Raw genomic sequence first — 10,433 nt, 5'->3', positions numbered from 1 at the left:
TGCTGGATTACAGAGTGACATCACATACATCTGGTCATCTGACTCTGGTTCCCACACTACCTCCCTTTGCTAGAAACTGGACCAGAATTTAGCACATATGTGTTATCATACACACAGATAAAGCTTTGCCAAGATGTGTTATACCATATGGAAAATATAAAACCATTTCAGAATATCCACCCTTCTATGGTAGCAATGAGTTCTCCCCTAAGGACGATACAGTAGGATTTCTAGTCTTGGTTTTCACAGACATTTTATCTCTGGCTGCAGTCAGAACTGTGAGAGACAATCTTTATGGCCTAAATCAGGTAATTTAATTTCAGATTATTTTTCAAAGTTAGCTGGACTGAGATTAACCTCTTTTCTTCCTGTAACCACTGCTACAATATATTAATATCAACAGTTACAATATAGTCTGACATACAGGTGTATTTCTTTTCTGTCTAGCAAGACCCACTGTTGGTACATTTTTAACACAAGCACCTGTACAAATCAGTTTGATATACATATAATTCTTTAAAAAACTCCAGCTTGCTATGCTGGCGTATGTTACACATCCACTTCCCTACTCTCCTGGCATAGCTGGCACTACCTCACATAATCACAGTTGCTATTGGGGATTGTTATTTCAAAATTTTAGAATATGGGAATACTATACTGCTGGTTCTTAATTAAATATATGGATAGCTTATGTGGTTTTAGTATATGATTCATTGACGGTAAAGACTGGTTATATTTTGCAAAGTTAGGGTCATTTCACAATATAAAAACTCATAGAAGTAATGTCAACTTTTCTATATGAATATAAATTAATGTACAGTTATCTCACAGATGTAGATATGCATTTTTCTAAAACAATGGGATGTGATATATGGTAGTATAACTTTAAGAATAGGCTATAATGTTATTGGACACTGCTTGTCAGATAGTCTCAATTGCAGTACTATACAGTCACAGAAAAGTTCTCATGAAGAATGATAATGTTCTGGGAATCTATGTCATTTGAGAGCATCCTGTTAAATACAGGTTCTATTTACAGTACTATCGTAATGATTAGATGGTTATCTTAGCTGTAACCTAAATTATATCCAATGTAAAAAAACTACTGTGGAATACATTGGTTCTGAAAGCCCTGCCTCAGCTAATTTTAGTTTGCCTGCTGTAGCTGACTGCATCTAGAAAGCAGATACTTAGCTATGAAGCTTTTTTTTCTCAAAATGTTTTTATTAATTTTATAACATAAAAACGTAACAGTATAGTAACAAGAAAAAACAAAAACTATATACAATGTCCATAACATTAAAAAGCAATGTGAATAAGAAAGCACTTAATATTTCTCTAAAAATTAGACAATTTTGTTCATGCAATTAAATGATTTATGTTATTAGTTCTTGCTTTTATAGTAGCAAACTCTTTTTTCAAAAGTATTTCACAAGATGACTAAACTCAACTTTGAAGACAGGAGTAGATTGAGATTTCCAATTTTTCGTAACAATGTTCCTTGTTATAGAGAGGCTAGACCATAGTAAAAATGTTTGTTTTTTATGAATGACTTCAGGAACAGGAACATTGAAAAGGATAAGGAAGTCAGAAATTATACAACTGTCATTCCATAGTGCTTTACAAAGGTATCTAAAGTCTAACTAAAGTGGAAAAATTATTTTGCAGTTAACAACCATATGTATCCAGTCAGCATCAGGGTGCCCACATCTCCAGCATTTAATTTCGTCTTTCTTGTACATTATTGCTAGTCTATATGGGGTGAAAAAACATCTATGTAAAATTTTCCATGTGTATACATGCCAGAACAGGGAAGGTGTAGATACCTTCGCTGACTGTAAACAAAGTTTTTTATCTTTTTCTGAGAATACTTGGTTTATTAACTTCACTTGAATAATTCCAAAAAGAAACATCTGTTTTGCTAAAATCATTTCTGAAAATTTTAAAAATAACATATGTATGAAGTGTTCTTGGGTGAGCTATTAATTATTGTTGAGATAAAATCCAAGATTTTTTAAATTGCTCTTATTGTATGCCTGTAATGAGGGTGCGAGCTTAGTGTGTATAAAATCCTTACACGTTTGGATGTCCACCCAGTTACAATTTTGCAAACTATATCTCCTGATCATATAGTCTCTAGAACTTATTTTATTGGCTGAGAGAAAATGATTCCAATAGAATAGTCACTCTTCTTAAATTCTAACATTTTATGAGTATCAAAAGATATCAAACATTCATTTTTGTAGACAATAGGAAGTATAACTATTAATAAAGTCTTAATCAATTGATTAGAAAACATAATCTTTTTAACAACAGCAATATTTTGTTTGTAAGAGGTGTAAGAACAAGTTTTGACCTTTCACTTTGAATGTATATTTTTAAAATCCATATAAAAATATTTGCATGCATTTGAGTACACAGTTCAAGCAATGTCCTATTGCTGTTAAGTAAGGTGTCATGTATTGATTTCCAATATGATGTATAAGAATTATTGTTCCAAAGCAACACTATGTTAATAAATGTGGAGTTTAAATAAAAATCAATGTTTGGAAACCCTATACCTCCTTCATCCCAGCTTATAGTGTGCCAAGATAAATTCTTGGTTTCTTGGGATACCAAAGGATGCTGAGTAATAGGTTATTAATTTCCTATTTAATTTTTGGTAGATGGGGGAATTACTAAAGCTTGGCCAATGAATAAGATTTTGGGCAACAGTATCATTTTGATTACAGTTAGTCTGTCTTTGAATGTGAAGAACAGTCTGTTCCAACTGTTATGTCAAACTTGTATTGAGTTTAAAAGTTGTTGGTAATTATATACGAGTGATTTTTTATAACTTGATTCAATAATGATACCTAGATATTTAATATGTGTGCCCTCCCAGTTTATGTCCCTTTTTGACCTAAGTTTCATAGTAACATTTTTATTCACTAGGAGTGCCTTTGTTTTATTGTGATTGAATTTTAGACTAGAGATGTTGCAAAGAAGTCGAGATTATGTAATAGGTGATCTACTGAAATTTCAATATCACTAGAAGTTATTAATAAGGTCATCAGCAAACAGTTGTATCTTGGGGGATATTTTGTCTGACACTTTATATCCTTTAATGTTGCCATTATTTCTAACACAATTTGCAAGAGGCATGGTTTGCTAAGGCAAAGAGTGATGAGGAGTGGGGGCACCCCTGTTTAATGCTTCTTAATATTTTGAATGGGCTAGATAGATAAGATTCAATCTTTACATAGGGTATGGACTTTTCATACAGTTTTTTTTAAATTAATCCTATAAAGTTTGGAGAGAAATTGTATTTTTGCAGAACTTTAAACAAATATGGCCAACTTAGGGAGTCAAAAGCTTTATCTATATCAAAGCTTAAAATATAAAGCTGATTTTTTTTCTTGTTTGCTAAGTCTATTAAGGAAAGTAATCTATCCACATTAGCTTGTACTTTCCTGTTTTTTGATAAACCCAGTTTGGTCTTCATGAATTAATATTGGAAGAATATTGTTTAATCTGTCTGCTAAGATAGACATAACTTCTTTTGAATATTATTAGCAAGAAAGTTGTCTATACTTTTATCACTTGTAGATAAGTTATTATTAATATTCTTATAATGTTTTTTAAAGCATAAGATATTTTATATCTGTAGCTTTGATAGTCTTATTATTTGTAGTATATATTATTTCTCTTATATGACTTTTTTCATTTAAATGTTTAGATCTAATCACAATCCTATGCATACTCTTGTGGTTAATTGGGTAGGATTGTAATCTGATTTTTCTAGATTTTTTGATATTTTATGCTGCATGATATCCTGATATTCCTTGTTTATTTTACATATGTCAGCTACTGCAGATTTGTCATTTGCTGTTAAGTTTTAGTTCAATTTATTTTTGTACGTCTACCACTTTTTATCATATTCTTTCCCTTTATTTATATACCAACTTTTGACATTACCATGTAAGACTACCTTTAAAGTGTGCAACGATGGTTCAATGAAAAAAGTGTCACGTATCAACTGGTTGAATAACTAATTTAATATTGTTACACAATAAAACCAGGTTGAACACTTTCATCTACTGCCCATAGATTTCTTCAGAACACTGACCTAATGTGTCAATCACATTTATACTTGTAAAAAGTCCTGCCCTTTTTCAAACAATTAAATAATTATCATAAACAGTAAATTTAAAAACATACACGATTTTAAAATATAACTCTGTTTTAAAAATGTAACTCATAAATAATCTGTAATTCAGTGGGAAACTTATCAAATATATGTAACATTCCTGTATCTTACTTTCTTTCCATTTGTTACAAAATTCTAAAACAATACACTTTCCAAATACATATAAGAATAAACCATTAAAAACTGTTCCTTCATGCGGATGTCTAGCCATATAATAGTAGTAATGTGCTACGACCAATGATGGCACCCCTATATATTCTACTTGAACATTTCCTAACTATATACATATATAATACACAAATTCAAAATAAATAAACAGTAAATAACAAATTCATATATGTATTTAGATGTTGTACACTCATGTCCATCATGTGTATATAGTAGTATATGCAAAAATTAATAAATTAATAAATTCTGTCCATCTGTGAATAAAATAAACTATGTCTTAATGAGAGGTTTGGTGGGTATATATTCGTTTAATCCTGGAGGGTTGGCGGCATTCAACCGTATTTGCCATCTAATTTCTTTCTCCCCTAATATAGCTTTAATATTACCCCCTCTGGGGTTATTTTTGACAACTTCTAGTATGGCCAACTTAAAGGACACACATCCAATACTATTCTCCAAATGTCTGTATAATGCGTTATTTTTATCCTTTCTTTTAATACAATAAAGATGATCGTATGTCCTGTTTCTGAATCTTCTGTTGGTTTTCCCAACATAATCACTAGAACATGTTGTACATTTTCCCAGATATGCAACATGCTGTGTCTGACAATTTCCTCACTTGAATCTGATTTGGCTCCTAATTCCATTCTCCAAGTATATATGTTTTTCTTCCATAATTGCATGGCACCGATTACAGTGTTCGCATTTGGTAGTACCTTCTGAATTCTTTATTGCAATGTTTCTCATATTAAGATTCCTGGACTCTATCATCCTTTTAATGTTGGCCCCTGTCTTATACACAAGTGTCGGTCTATCTCCGAGTCTGCTGTACACTCCTTCGTCACTTGTTAGTATATTCCAATTATTGTGTATAATTTTCTTAATATCACCCACAAATGGACTGAATTCTAATATATATGCCCTATGGAATCCTGTATGGTCCATCCTACTATCCTCTATTCCCTGAATATTATTGGTATTGTTGGTGTTACCCAAAAGGGGAACATATTTGTTCCCCCACTCTCTGATCACATAACTTGTGATGTCACTTATTAAATTATCGGAATATCCCCTTTTCCTAAACATATCACCAATTAAATTAATTTCTTTAATTGCTACTCAATGCTAGAAATCTAAACCTCAAAATGCACTCTCTCAAGGCACTCCTAAAAATGGAGAACATCGATATCTGTGCAGTAACTGAGACCTGATTCAAGGCTCCAGAGAGCACCCCTGCAATACCAGGCTACAACTCTTACCACACTTTTCGGCCACCAAAGCAGGACCGAAACACTAAAGGTGGAGGAGTGTCAATATTCACCAAGGATATTCACACCACCAGGCTAGTTGCCCAACACAATGCATCTGAAATTCTCCAGGTGCAACTAACACTAGGTAAGACTGCAATCCAAATTGTAGCTTGCTACAGATCCCCCACCATACCCCAAGATTCTCACTACACCTTTCTAAACATATTGGAAAATATTAAGATAGAACCAAACACCCTAATACTGGGTGATTTTAACTACCCTGCCATTAACTGGGAAAGCTACTCATGTACAAACACCTGTGCCCAACGGTTCTTGGAATTCATAAATTCCAACGCCCTGGATCAACTAATCCATAGTCCCACCAGGGGCTCCAATATCCTAGACCTGGTCATTACCAACATGGGAAATTGATGCTCCACACCTATGGTCACCCCCTCATTAGTCACGTCTGACCATAAGCTAATCACCCTTAACATCCACATCCCACCCCCACCCCCCAGTAAGGAAACCTCCATAAAAAACTTCTGCAAAGCCAACTTCATGCTACTCAAGTCAGAAGTGACAAACTTCATGACACCCATGCAGACGGGAGCTGAAAGTTCAACTGCTGAATCCTACACTAAGGCACTGTACGAGCACATCCACTCATGCATAAATCATGCCATCCCAAATAGAACCAAGATGCTCTCATCCAAAAAAAAAAGCCAATCTGGTGGTCCCCTGCCATAAACAAACTTTACAACAAAAGGAAGAAACTGTTGCAGAAAAGAGGAAAATCCCAGGATGCAAAAAACTTCCTTACCAGCCTCAGTAAGAAACTGAGATCCCTCATAAAATCCTCCAAAGCTAGTTACAAAAATAAAATTGCCAAAGATTCCAAAGACAACAACAAGGCATTCTATAACTATGTCAAGAATCTAAATGGCAATGCTCAGGTCTGCTCTGAGCTATGGCATTAAATATACTGATCCCAAGGATATTGCCAATATCCTGGCAGATCGATTCAGTGCCAACTTCACCCCCCTCTCACCCCCTAAATGGCCCATCTCAATACCGGAAGATTGCCAAATTCTGGTAATAACGGCCACACAGGTAAAAAAAAAAGCACTCTCCAAAGCTAAGAATACAGCATCCATGGGACCAGATGACATCCCGGGCTGTGTACTACATGAACTACAATATGAACTGGCACCTCACCTAAGTGTCATGTTTAATCATAGCCTCACCTCAGGTTTTGTGCCCACTGAGCGGCACACAGCTACAGTTATCCCACTCCACAAGGGGGGATCCATCTTGGATCCCGGAAACTACCGTCCCATCAGTCTGACAAGCCTTATCTGCAAGGCCATGGATCGCATTATCATGGAACGTATAAACAAAGACATTGGCAACCTTCAAACACTGGACCCCACCCAGTTTGGGTTCGTGAAGGGCTGATCTTGTCTCCTGAACTTGATTGACTTCTTCGAATCAGTCTCCAGAGCCATGGACAAGGGTAAGGTGGTCCACCCAGCCTATCTAGACCTTGCCAAGGCCTTTGACACCATCCGACACTCTGGAATCATAGATAAACTTAATAAGCTGGGCATTAATCCCTACGTCACCCAATGGGTTGCTAACTGGCTTACTGATGGAACCCACATTGTAAAAGTAGCAGACTCCAAATCCAGCTCCAGACAAGTGACAAGTGGAGTACCTCAGGATTCAGTCCTGGGACCGCTCTTGTTTGGCATCTACTTCTCTGAAGTACAGGCCAACACTAAGGGATTCTGGATAACAAAGTTTGCAGATGACTGCAAACTGGGAGCCATTATTGAATTCCCAAATGATGTGGATACTCTACAAAAGGGCCTTACAGAAACAGATGCTTGGTGCCAGAGCCATGGGCTCAAGCTCAATGCCAAGAAATGTATAGTTATCCCCTTTGGGAAAAAACATGTATCTGTGCATTACCACATAGGTGGCAGTACACTAAACACCGAAAGTTTGATAAGAGACTTAGGGACACAGGTGGACAGTGGTCTCACCTTCGATAACCACATCGCCACAACAGTCAGGAAATCCTATGTGGCACACCTCATCACTAACGGCTTTTCATCCAGAAAAAAGGAGGTCATTGTCCCACTGTACTCATCCCTCATTAGACCCATTACCTCATTAGACCCATTATAGAATACAATGCCCCGTTTGGTATGTACCTCTCAAGACATCTGCAACAACTGGAAAGGCCACAGAAATACCTCACTAAAAGAATCACAGGCCTAAAGCAGATGCCCAACGCTGACCGCCTTAAAAAACTCCAGCTATACTCTGTCACATATCGTCTACTCAGAGGCGATCTTTGCTTAACATACAAGGCCATGTCAAACCCAGAGCTGTTGGACATGCTACACTTAAAGAAATCCCAATCCCTCAGAACCACACGCTCCAGGGATCTAAACCTTATCATCACAATAAACAAAACATGCTGGAGGGGATAGGTTCCTGACCCAGAGACTCCCCAGACTCTGGAATAGATTGCCCATACATGTCAAGCAGAGTGCCTCTTTGGTCCTCTTCAAAAGGAACCTTGATGATTGGATGTTTGAAAGGAAATTCACCCTGGGGATCACATCAGTCGCCCTGCTAGACAGGGGTCCAGGGAAGTAAATAGTGTGGGAAGAAATAGCCAGGGAATTGTTATGGCTAGGCTTGTATAGGCCCTAGGGCTGATAGCCTAGTACCAACCTATGAACCTATAACCATATCTTCCTGTACTGTTGTCATACGGGTCCAGAGTCCAGGAATCCTAATATGAGAAACACTACAATAGAGAATTCAGAAGGTACTACCAAATGCAGACATTGTAATCAGTGCCACGCAATTATGGAAGAAAAACATATATACTTGGAGAATGGAATTAGGAGCCAAATCAGATTCAAGAGAGGAAATTGTCAGACACAACATGTTGTATATCTGGAAAATGGGAAAACCGACAGAAGATTCAGAAACAGGATATACGATCATCTTTATTGTATTAAAAGAAAGGATAAAAATAACGCATTATACAGACATTTGGAGAATAGTATGTGTGTCCTTTAAGTTTGCCATACTAGAAGTTGTCAAAAATAACCCCAGAGGGGGTCATATTAAAGCTATATTAGGGGAGAAAGACATTAGATGGCAAATACGGCTGAATGCTGCCAACCCCCCAGGATTAAACGAATATATACCCACCAAACCTTTCATTAAGACATAGTTTATTTTATTCACAGATGCACAGAATTTATTAATTTTTGTATATACTACTATATACACATGATGGACATGAGTGTATAACGTCTCAATACATATATGAATTTGTTACTTACTGTTTATTTATTTTGAATTTGTGTATTATATATGTATATAGTTAGGAAATGTTCAAGTAGAATATATAGGGGTGCCATCATTGGTCGTAGCACATTACTACTATTATATGGATAGACATCCGCATGAAGGAACAGTTTTTAATGGTTTATTCTTATATGTATTTGGAAAGTGTATTGTTTTAGAATTTTGTAACAAATGGAAAGAAAGTAAGATACAGGAATGTTACATATATATGATAAGTTTCCCACTGAATTACAGATTATTTATGAGTTACATTTTAAAATAGTGTATGTTTTTTAAATTATTTACTGTTTATAGTAATTATTTAATTGTTTGAAAAAGGGCGGGAATTTTTACAAGTATAAATGTGATTGACACATTAGGTCAGTGTTCTGAAGAAATCTACAGGCAGTAGATGAAAGCGCTCATCCTGGTTTTATTGTGTAACAATATTAAATTAGTTATTCAACCAGTTGACACGTGACACTTTTTTTCATTGAACCATTGTTGCTCAATTTGTTTGGAATTTGTTGGGGTTCACCGAAATGGATTTAGTAGGTACCTTTAAAGTGTCCCATAGAATAATATTTGAAACCTCTCCATTATTATTGATGTCTAGGTAAAGCTTTATTTCATCTAGAAACCATTCTTTAAATCATTGTACTGTTACTAGATAAGCAGGTAGTCTTTGGCAGAAGTTTAAAGGGTCAGTATTAAGTGTTACATTGAAGGTGATAGCATTGTGGTCTGACGTAGGGCATGATGTCAGCACTACATTATCAATTTTGTCCAATAAAGAACTGTTTACAAAGCCTTTGTCTGTGTTGGTCTGCGTGCCCGATCTGTAAGAGGATTAAGAATATTTCAGGGAGGGCAATGTTTTTATACCATCAATGTCAATTAGGTTTCTGTCTTTTATATAGTTGCTCAAGTGTTTGGCAACAGGAGACATCTTGATGAGCTTAGAACTTGTAGTATCAGTGGAGGACAGGATACAATTAAAATCACCTAATAGTAACTCATCTTTAGACTTTAATGTTATGATCTCTAAATGTTTTTTCACTGTTTTAGTCCCTATAGCTGGTATCTAGTAGGTGTTTGCAAAAGTGTACATCTTTTTATATAATTTTAATATGACTAAAGCAAGCATACCATCATTGCTCGAATATGAGTCAACTACTTCTGGAATTGTCATTGATTTTCTGTGCAAAATTAGGACACCTCTTCTCTTGTGGTTATAGGTTGAACTTACCAAAATCTTATAGTCTTTAAGAGCTAATTTGTTTAAATCTTCTGTTACTAAGTGAGATTCCTGAATGAATGCAAAATCTGCTTTATGTAGCATTAAATATTTGTTTATGCTACTCCTTTTCATGGGTTTTTTCAGCCAATGACATTACTAGACATGATGTTGAATGTTATCATTTGATGGAGACTGCTATTTTAAGTAAAAC

Source organism: Protopterus annectens, chromosome 2.part2 (genome assembly GCF_019279795.1).
Source record: "Protopterus annectens isolate FY-2018-M chromosome 2.part2, PAN1.0, whole genome shotgun sequence".
NCBI lineage: Eukaryota > Metazoa > Chordata > Ceratodontiformes > Protopteridae > Protopterus > Protopterus annectens.
This window is presented reverse-complemented; position numbering follows the sequence as displayed.